Raw genomic sequence first — 11,626 nt, forward strand, 5'->3', positions numbered from 1 at the left:
TCTAACGAGGAAGAAAACTTCCAGCTTATAATTTAAAGTACTTTTCCATGGATAAATTTCCATTGGCTCATCATTTTAACAAAGAGATACACAGATAAATATTATAAGTGTTTCACACTTGTTTTGATATACATTAAGGAAATAAAATACAATTAAATGAAACTTGCAAATATCTGTGTTTACAATTGTCCATGATGTCATAGGACAAAAAGTTTAATGACGAAAAAATACCAACCCCATAGAAAAATACATACGGAAGTTACTCGGTTTTGTTTTTTTGTTTTTGCTTCTTTTCATGTAATAAATTCCAGGCATGTTAATTTATTATTTTGTCATTGCAATATCAGTTTGTGTAATTGCAAATGAACCACCCTCCACAAGAGACCATCATAGGAGTTTACAACGGTAGGTCACTATACGACAATAAACGATGAGAAAAACATCTACCAAATAGTCAGAATTAAAGGCAGCAAAATTATAAATGTAAAACATTTCTAACGAGAAAATTATTGGACTGACTCATGTACAAAACAATGAACAAACTACATACATCCATATGAAATACAGCAACAAACGACAACCACTGTAAATTGCATGCTCCTGACATGGGACAGGTACACACAAATTGTGACGGAGTTGAACATGTAAGCGGGAACACAACCCTCCCCTAACCCAGGACAGAGAAGTAATAGAAAAATGAATGAACAAACCATTAAAATCGTTTGTAAACGATTTAACTCATCAGATTTATACAAAGCAGAAAAAACAAGAACCTTTTCATAGCAGGAGACATAAAATCCTCCGACGAATTTGTTTGGAGCGTTATGATTATGTAATTCCTTGAGAGCAGGATTTCTTTTCGTATAGATTTCTACATTAAAACGAGATGTGAACATCGCTTAACGAGATCTGAACAGCGCTTTACCACTGTAAAGCTGATTATAGGGTTTTGAGATTGGTATGAACATCCGTAAACGGCTTTTTTTCTTGCAGAAAATGTGGTGTGTTGGATTTTGAATTTAAAAAGTGCTACTGACAGACTCCCAAAGTTTTTGTACAAGGCTTCTGTATTCACACCATTTTGAGTGCCATCAAACTTCTGCAAAAAAAAAACCAGATTAAAATCCTAGTTTACAATGATACCAAAGACTTATCACACATGTCACAGCTGATATATATTAGAAATAGAGAGACGCGATAAGTAAATTTTGAATAACAAAAATTCGTAAGGGTTCCGCGGAACCCAGTGTCTCGCCTACTATTGCTGTTATTCGCAGGCTCAACAAAAATGAGAAAAAAATCAATAAAAATATCCCTCTTGATACTATTTGTTGACTGTGAGAAGCATCTGTCCAAGTTTGGTAAATATCCACGATAGTTTATGAATCTAATAAATGGTTTAAAAACTAAAAACATTTCTTTCTAGATACTAGCTTTTGATCATGAACAAGCTTAACTCCAAGTTTGGTACAAATCCAAAACAGTATAAGAAAGGTATTAAAATTAAAAAAAACTTTAACCACATAGTGAATGTGTTTTTTCCTGGCCAAATTTTTTTTTTACAAAAGTTGACCTTTAATAGGGAAAATAGAAAAAAGAAAGCAAATTCAAATCTAGAACTGAAAATAAATTATCAAGCCCTTACAAGAAAGCAACAACGGATGAACAGGAAACGAAGTGATACAGTTTTCAAAATAAGCAATACTAATCACAGATATCCCGTAAGTTATATCAAAAAAGATCAGAGCTGATTAAGTCAGTTAAAAATTAATAGTATATCATATAAACCCAAACGAATTGAAATAAACTAGCAAAGTGTACAATTTCAAGGCAGAGCCGAAAATTCAATTTATTCAGTTAGCAGTGTCTTTTTTTGCACTTCGGTGTCCCTGATGATTTACGTTTATAGTTGAAATCGATTACTGACTAACACCGGTATACTATTGTTGCCTTTATATGTTACCTGGAAAAAAAAGAAAATGTGAATTTACACAACTCAAAAAACAGGACTGACCAGGAATGCATTAGCAAGAATACAAAACTGAAGATACAAGAAAGCTATCAATGCAAAAGATCACTGAAAGAGAAAGGAAACAAAAAACAGCTAACTATCATAGAATTTTTTTTAGAACGCAGTGATAATATCAGTAATATGCCGAATAAGAAGGAAGTGAAAAAAGTTAATGACCATCAAAAGCCGAAACGGATACTTGAAGATTACATAAACAATTACTACAGTGATAATTTTCGTTTGGAAAAAGAAACAACCAAGGCCAGTAGAGCTAAATGTCGTCCAAGTATAATATTTTGCAGTTTCGTTCACAACAAAAAGATAGTGCTTCTGCATTAAAAATGAAAATATGGCCCTGATGACAAGCAAAGGACTGAATGAAAAACTTGGCGAAACTGACAGAGCACTAGAAAGTTTATTACAGAAACTCTTATGATTCTTTAAAGGATAGTTAATTATATGGGCAAAACAAAAATAGCGTTTAGTAAAGGACAGATAATTGATATTAGTGTTGGACGGAAACAAAATGGGTAAGGTAAATGTTGAGCATAAAGTCATTGGGTTCAAAATAGAACTAGTCAAATTTGCTGATATCAATAGGCAATACGTCCATAGTTTTACTAATCAATACGAGATGATACACTTATTGAAATCATAAATCATAAAAATTTAAATAATTACTATTCCTACAAAATATTTTTCCGATAACAGCATTGTCAGATGTTTCCCCTTTGAGCAGATACAAACATGTGTATTAAAGAAAAGTGTTAAATTCACATAGCGGTGAACGGTTGGTAGTTATTTTCTTGACATCACCACGGCTTTTCATTAACAAAACATAACACCCTTATTTATCTGAGATGTTGTTGAAAATATCATCATTTTATTACCTTTGTGTGAGGAGGATATTTCGAAAACGGTATATTCATTCCAATCCTTTGCATTGCATGCCCAATTACCTTAATTTACTTAATTTATATGTGGCATTCTTCAGCTTAGATTAGAAACAGGACGTTGTCCTAAGTTTAGAGAACCCCAATACATCAATTGGAACCATACCTTCAAAATAATTATGGATTCCATTGAGGACTAAGCAAGAGCATGGGCTAAGCGAGAAGAAGTTGAACTGGACACTTTGTCAGAATGGGTTAAAACTATCAGGTCTCTGATAAAACGTCGCATTCACGAGTTAAATTAAAGCGCGAAAGCGCTGTAAAGGCAGTTAATTACAGGTTGTGTGTATTTCTAGTCCAGTTATATCATTATCTTCCATAGAACAGAGGTGGTTTGTAGAATTTAAGATTTAGGGTTCTTTTGTACCTAGTTCACCTATATCTATAGTCTACTGTTTACAGTATATTTTCTGTGCCTCGCCATGAAATGCATTTTTAGCCATGGCCTTGTCAGTTTGCTTTAAATTTATGAGTTTGACTGTCCCTTATGTGTCTTTCGTCCCTCTTCTTTAGACATATAAGAACTTTTCCTTTTCAATATAAATAGACTATTTTTAATTATTGATTGTATACGCATATTCTATGACTCCTATAAAAAGAAGTTCACAAAGATTGACTAGTCTCTGTACTGTGTGTATAGCAAGAACATCAAGTAACATAATGGTAAATGTACATAGTAACACATCAACTTTTTTGATGACCATACCTGCCAACTGTCAGTATTTGCAGAGTATTTCCCCCATCGAGCTCGAGGCTCCCAAATGGAAATTGTGTAAGAGCAATTTTGTCGACTATTTTAAAGAAAACAATTAATTCAACAATGGCAATGAGCTTGTTTATGCACGAAGAAGCCAAAAACCACATTAGAATATATTTGAAGGGAATCCATGACTAATCGCCCCATTAGCAAATAGCCCCACTTTTTCACTAACTCGCCCCACTTTAAAAAAAAACTGCCCCAACCTGGATAACCAAATCGCCCCACTTGTGAAATGTGTTATATCCCTTAATATTACTCCTGCCAACTTGACCCAACTTATAGAAAACGATAATATCTAGATAAATATATTATTAACCAGGAAGAATTTACTATTGCCAACTCGCCCCACTCATGTAAAAAGATGTTATCCCGTTGTATATAAGTTAAATTCCGTTAATATTACTCCTGCCAACTGGTCCCACCTAATGGAAATCAGTGAAATCTAGATAAATATATTATTAACCAGGATGAATTTAGTAATGCCAAATAAAGGCAACAGTAGTATACCGCTATTCAAAACTCATAAATCCAGGGACAAAAAACAAAATCGGGGTAACAAACTAAAACCGAGGGAAACGCATTAAATATAAGAGGAGAACAACGACATAACACCGAAACGGACCAAGCATCAGACAAAACACCACGAGAATAACAAATATAACATGAAAACCAAATACATGAATTAGGGATAGACAAGTACCGTGCCACGTCTGATCTCAATATCTCAAAAATAAGAGAAAACACAAACGACTCAACGTTATATTAAAATGCAACACACACAGAAACGAACAATAATATAACAATGGCCATCTTCCTGACTTGGTACAGGACACTTTTAAAGGGAATAAAAATAAAAAGTGGTGGGTTGAACCTGGTTTTGTGGCATGCCAAACCTCGCACTTTAATGGCAAAGTTAAATATAACATTGAAATGACAACATATTACAGGACTACAATACAAATAAATAGGAGAACATATTAGACAAAGATTAACATGATTAATAGATAACAAAAAGCATCAGGTTTAAAATTCAATACGCCAAAAACGCGCCTTGTCCACACAGGACTTACAAGTGACGCCCAGATATAAAAGATCGAAAGAGAAAAAAGTACAAAGTTGTACAGCACTGGAGATAAAAAGTTGAAAAGGTTTCGCCAAATACGGCATGGTTTTTATGCCCGGGATAAGAACATTCTTATTATATAGAACAATTCATGCTATTGCAAACAGTAAATTTTATCAAATGAATATGAAAGAGATATACATAAAGAAACTGAAGTATTAACTAATTACAGAAAACTAAACCCGAATACATAACGCCCAGATATAAAAGATCGAAAGTGAAAAAGGCACAAAGCCGCACAGCACCGAAGACTAAAAGCTGAAAAGGTCTTGCCACTCTCCCCACTTATGGAAAAAGATGTTATCCCGTTGAATATAATTTAAATTCCTTATATTGCATTATGATACAATTAACAGGTTTCTTTTCAATTGTTATGCAAATAACTAAGCTTCAAAACTTAGTTATTCTTCAAAAATACATTTTTTTTTTAGAATTATAATTTCAGTATATCAATAATAGTAATTAAATAAATTTTCGGTTTGTTTGTATTCTGTGTAGATTAGTTTTCATTAAAGTGGTGCGAGTTTTTATTTTTAATTATATATATATATATTAATCTAAATATTACCGTTTTTTAGGGCGGGTTGGCAGGAGTAATATTTAACATGATTTAACCAATTTCACATGTGGGGCGATTTGATAAATCAGTTTGTGGCGGTTTTTTTAAAAGTGGGCAATTAGCCAGTGGGGCGACTTGTCCTGCTTCCATTTGAAGGCCCCCTTGAAGGTTGTGTATGACTATATGAACCACCTTTCACGTAAAACCCCCATGTGCATTTTGAAAAGTTGGCAGATATGTTTCTAACTCCAGGCAAAATCTACCGGTATGAATGAAAAAGAAGTTTTCAATTAAGGCTCTGTGGCCATAACAGCTGTCTCATTAGCATTTTAACCACTTCCCATATTTGCAATTAAAACAATAGAAGAAAATTATTCAACGCAAAAACAAAACTTACTTGTAAATATGAAATTCTCTTTACGTTATGAGTTTTTCTCATTGTTTGAGATTGTACAGTAGTACCTGTAACTGCTTATACCTATTTCTTATTCACTTTTGCTTGATAAACTCACTAAATATCATGTATATACATTGTACCACATCTCCTTATTTTTATATGCATTCCAATAACATGAACAATTGTAATTCAATTCTATATACCAAAGCAAAATGAACTGCACCACTTTCATTCACTAGTATGCATCTTTTGGCAAAATACAAGTTCTTAAATGACACAAGATATATTTATTGATAAAAAAAATAAAATTTAGTATACAACTCTTTAACAGGTATAAAAAAAAAGCACAGCTGTGTCATAACTTGTGAAATCTGTGCTGAAAACATAGACATTGATGGTATTTGAGTAATTCCATATGTGAAGCTCAACATTAGCTCGTCAGTTGGTGGTGGACAGTTATAGTTCCTTTCTGCAGGCTAGGATGAATGACTTTTCAGGAAAACCAATTTCACAAATCAAAACTTTCCTCTAGATTTCTCCTACAATATTCATCCAGTTTAGTTCTTTTGGTTTAATTGGACACCGTCCTGATTTTTAATTTTGCAAACCATTCAGTCTCTTGCTTGCAAATGGTGCATGAAAATAGGATTGGTATGGCAGTAGACAAGTCACTTTAAAGTGGGTTTGTGCCCTGAAAAAAAGTTTTATAACTTTAGTTTTTTTGAAACTTGTGCAACACACATACCTAAATAACTATAACATAGAAGAGAGCATCATTCGTGTCAATGTTTTGTTCCTGTTTACATTGTCATTGATATTTTTTCAGAAAGCCTGAGGCATAGCTCAGGAATTCCTGTCATTACATCCTAAATTAACATAATTACTGCTAGAATAATTATCAGTATGATATACGTACACTATCATTGTACAGCCCAAGTCTTCAGTATATATCATTGTTGCATTCATTCACTCCTGTGTTCAGTCGTTCAAAAATATTTAAACATCAACAAATGAACTTTAATATTAAAGGACAAGAAAACACTAGAAAAGATACGTACATACAACCCGTGTTTAAGTGTATTTGAAAGAGAAATATATCTGGTTAAACGATGTATAAAGGAGGAAAAAATTGCAGATATTGCATTACGATGCTTTCTACATAATAGCACGTGAATATGTTTACATATTTAGACTTGACCCAGTATGACCCGTACCTTGTAGGTCACCGCCGTCGTTTAAACACTAGACTACAGTCGTGTATAAGACAATAAAATGCTTAAGCCTGTACTATTTGTGTGAAGTAAATGTGTTTTTTCTGTACATTTAAATTGTTTTACCTGATAGCAAGGACGTATATTTATCCGTTTCCTTCTCAATTCACTTTGTCAATTTCTTCGAGCTCCTTCAAAACATACGTATAACTGAGCCCGGAAGTGAAAAAAATATTAGAAATCCTCGTAAAATAATGCTATTTTCAATTTTGTGGAATCCATTTTGTTATATTTATTATATAAAGATAAAAAAAGTTACGATTAATTATGAATTTGCATATCATTATACGGAACGTTTATGGACTATTTTTCCATAGCTGTAAGTCGGTCATTTTGGCGGGAAATCATGTACACATACACACGTAGATTGGCTGGTACCTGATCGTAATGTTACACATCAGATATATCAAATAGCTAATACCCGGAACGTAGTACCGGGAACCAGGATAATACGTAGACAACATACATAACTAATACCGAAATTGAAAACGCTTTACGGTTTCTTGTTTATAAACTGAATTCCGCTTTGAATTATAGAAGATGCAATATTAATCATGTTCAGTCGACTTTTCATTGTTATATCAACGTCTGAACTAATTAAAAAATCTTTAGATCTCAGATAACACTCGAAATTGACCCGACCTCTTTCCACACGGAATACAAATAATGATAGTTTGTAGTCAGGTTGACTGCTTATAATGCAAAATACACATTAATAACAAGTTCTATAAAACGAACAATACACACTGATCGTTTCTTTAGTCCCCAATGTAAATGAAAGAAACAAAAACCATATCATACCATAAAAAGAAGAGGAGAAATTCTAACATTTCCGGATCTTTTTCTGGCCAAAAGACCCCCTGCATAGATTGCGTATGAAAAGATTAACCTCATGACTTGAAAGTCAGGCCTTAAAGCACTGCCTTTAAAAACATTGTGGACGATCGACCAAAGACCGTTTTCAGAGACAAAGAGGCCACGAAATGTCTATCATCTCTTCATGATAAGTATGTTGTTGTTCCTGCGGACAAGGCTTCAAATAATATTGTCTTTGTATGTAAATCGAATGTCTTGTAAAAGAAATTTGGTATTAAGGAGCACTGAGGTAATCCCACATACAAAGACATATCATTTGACAAGGATGAGATTTTAGCAAATCATATGTCCTTTATGGCTTCAACAAACATTACATTCAACACCAAATCTGAGGACTTACCTTGTTTGTATTGGATACCAAAGCTTCATAAAATTCCGTACAAACAACGGTATATTGCTGGTTCATATTCATGTTCGACTAAAGAATTGTCCATTAGATTGACTAAAATTCTGTCCGCAGTGAAAGAGGCTCTTCAGAAATACTGTGAAACTGTTTACTCACGTAGTGGTATTAACCATATGTGGATTCTTAAAAATTCTAAAGAACTTCTAGACAATTTTAAATCTCGGTCTTTTTCTGAAATTAGTTCTATCAAAACTTTTGATTTTTCAACCATGTATACCACCATTCCCCATGAGGAATTGAAAAATCGCCTTAAAGAAATAATCCACAATGCCTTTCAGCATAAAAATGGTAGCATACGCTATAAGTTTATTACTTTGGGATTTCATATATTTCGTTAATAGTGACAAACAAAAAGGTAAAACATGCTACACAGAAGAACAAGTGGTCAGTATGCTGGAGTTTCTTATCGACAACCTATTTGTTGAGTTTGGAGGTAGACTTTTCCAACAAATTGACGGCATTCCTATGGGAACAAACTGTGGGCCTCTTCTTGCCGCCGACCTCTTCTTATTTTCATATGAATCGGAGTTCCTCCAGACACTTGTCAAAAACAAGAGGATCAAAGAAGCCATGCAGATTATTTAATTTCACTTTCAGATATATTGATGATGCTCTTTCCATAAACAATCCGAACTTTTCTGATTGGGTTCCATTAATATAACCCCCAGAACTAGAAATTAAAGAAACAACAGACATGGCTTCCTCCGCCTCATTTTTAGACTTATATCTCGAATTTGACTTACACAGTCATCTCAGTACAAAAATCTATGACAAACGAGACGATTTTAATTTTGAAATTATCAATTTCCCCCACCTTAGTAGCAATATACCAACTTCACCTGCATATGGGATATATATTTCCCAACTTATTCGATATTCAAGAGCTTGCAGCTCCTACTGAGACTTTGTAAAACGTCATCAGTGTCTGAGTAGAAAGTTGATTAACCAGGGGTATGTCAAAGCATGTTTCGTCCGTTTTAAAAAAAAAAAGGACATCGGAAGGTACCAAGACCTTGTTGATAAGTATTCCGTTTCAACTTCCCAAATAATACATGATGGTCTTGATGTATAGATTCTGCGTACTGATGTTGTTTATCATCTTAACAACGTGTTTTATTGTTCTTTCATTTGTCTTTGTTCTATTATTAATATTACTTTTACTTTTGGATTGTGATATCCATTTGGCGTGGCTCGGTACTTATACATCAAGTCAATGTGTTTGTATTGTCTTTCATTTTTTGCTGGTGTGTTTTGTATATACGACTTTTTGTATTTCTTTGGTTCTTATAACGTGACTCTATACTTCAAAAGATCCCGTCAGTATGATATTGTTCTATTTTATGTCAGTATGATATATTTCTATTATGAATTACAAAATACGTTGAACCACAAACGTCAAAATCATTCAATCACGTAGTGGAATTAACTATTTGTGGATTCTTATAAATTCTTTATATTACTTTTGGACTATTTTAAATCTCGGTCTATTTCTGAAATTTATTCTTACATACTTTTGATTTTTTAACCCTGTATGCTAACATTGCCTATGTGAAATTTTAAAATTGTTTGTATGTACACTGAACGACAAATATATGTGACGTATAAAATTTTCTGACGTCAGACACGCGAATCAATGAATGCGTTTGTAGATGTTTTGGTGGTCTGTTAAATTGTTCCTTTTAAAATTGTTACAAAATGATGACTGCTGTACCCATATTTTGACTATTTTATCTATTGTGTCTGTTTAGTTAACGCATCATTGTAAATATAACAAAATTTGATGAGACTGTCATCAAAGTCAGAGGGTTAGCGCTATAAAAGCAGGTTTAATCCACCATTTTCTACATTTGAAAATGCCTGTACCAAGTCAGGAAAATGACAAGTTTTGTCCATTCGTTTTTGATGTGTTTTGTTATTTGATTTTGCCATGTGATTATGGACTTCCCAAATTGATTTTCCTCTGAGTTCAGTATTTTTGTGATTTTACTTTTTGTTGTTGAGTCAGAATACCAACGGGTATGTAGAATGTGCGACTCCGGACATGTTGAAAATGAACTACACTTTCTGATTGAATGCGAATTTTACAATGAACTACGTAATCAATTATTCTCTGGACTCAGTAAAACCGTATTAAATTTGAATAACAGTGAAAAGTTAAATTTATTATTGTCAGAACATCCTCGAAAAACAGCTTGATACTTAGAACAGTCATTAACAAAACGCAGACAACACTTATTTTTAAATAATTAACATGTATATAAAATTCCTGATGTCAATCTGAATTAATGCTATAGTATCTATTTGAAGTGACTTATAGGTCCATTGGCCCGGGTGTAATTTAATTGAATTTTTTTTTTCAATATTGTATATATTTTGTTATACACACTGTCATTATAATAAACATATTTGCATTGTGTTGTATTGTATATGATGGGCAATTTGTTTCTAATTTTATTTATGTTGTTTTACCTTATATCCATTATATTTTCCGCTTTATACATATACAGGTACATGGAATTAGGGGGAGTGTTCATTTGTCCGTTCTTTCGTTTTTTCGTTCTTTCGTCTGTTTATTTTTATAGCTGATTCATGAAACACACGACACAATTTTGTAAAACTTCAACAGGACCTCACTCACATGATGTAATTGTCATGGGACTTCATAGTATCTTCACAATATTGATTGCCTTTATACAGTCTACGTAGACCTATGTCTGGGTCATACAGATAAAGAAATATGGTTTTCATACGCCCGTCAAAATTTTGACGGGACGTATTATGGTATACAAATGTCCTGTGTTCGTCCGTCTGTCCGTCCGTCTGTCTGTCCGTCTGTCCGGCGTAAACATGTCGCACCGTAACTTGAGAACGACTTATCCAAATTTCATAAAACTTAATATAGTTGTTTCTTATGATGGTCAAATGATCTGTATACTTTTTGGTGAAAATAAGATTTAAACTTTTTGAGTTACGACACTTTATAACTAAAACAGGGATGTGTGTTTTTCACATGTCGCACTGTATCTCAAAAACTATTCTTGATTATGACTTAAAACTTTAAACACTTCTTAGTTATATTAATCGCAATATCTGTATACTTTTTGGTGATGATTCAAATTTCATTTTTGAGTTATTAGTATTTTGTGAAAAAGGGGGAGGTTTTTTTTACATGTCGCGCCATATCTCAAAAACTATTTATGATCATTGCTTAAAACTTTACACATGTTTTTGTTATATTAATCTTAAGATATGTATACTTTTTGGTGATGA

General features: G+C 33.1%; 1 long non-coding RNA gene across 1 annotated transcript; it reads right to left on the minus strand.

Moving 5' to 3' along the window:
• Window positions 1–6,075: 6,075 nt before the first annotated feature.
• LOC143053540 (uncharacterized) lies at window positions 6,076–8,007 on the minus strand. Its single transcript, XR_012971395.1, has 2 exons — window positions 7,141–8,007; window positions 6,076–6,494 (listed from the first exon to the last, which is right to left on the minus strand). It is a non-coding gene; the product is annotated as an uncharacterized LOC143053540 (long non-coding RNA).
• Window positions 8,008–11,626: the final 3,619 nt, after the last annotated feature.

Source organism: Mytilus galloprovincialis, chromosome 12 (assembly GCF_965363235.1).
Source record: "Mytilus galloprovincialis chromosome 12, xbMytGall1.hap1.1, whole genome shotgun sequence".
Classification (NCBI taxonomy): Eukaryota; Metazoa; Mollusca; class Bivalvia; order Mytilida; family Mytilidae; genus Mytilus; species Mytilus galloprovincialis.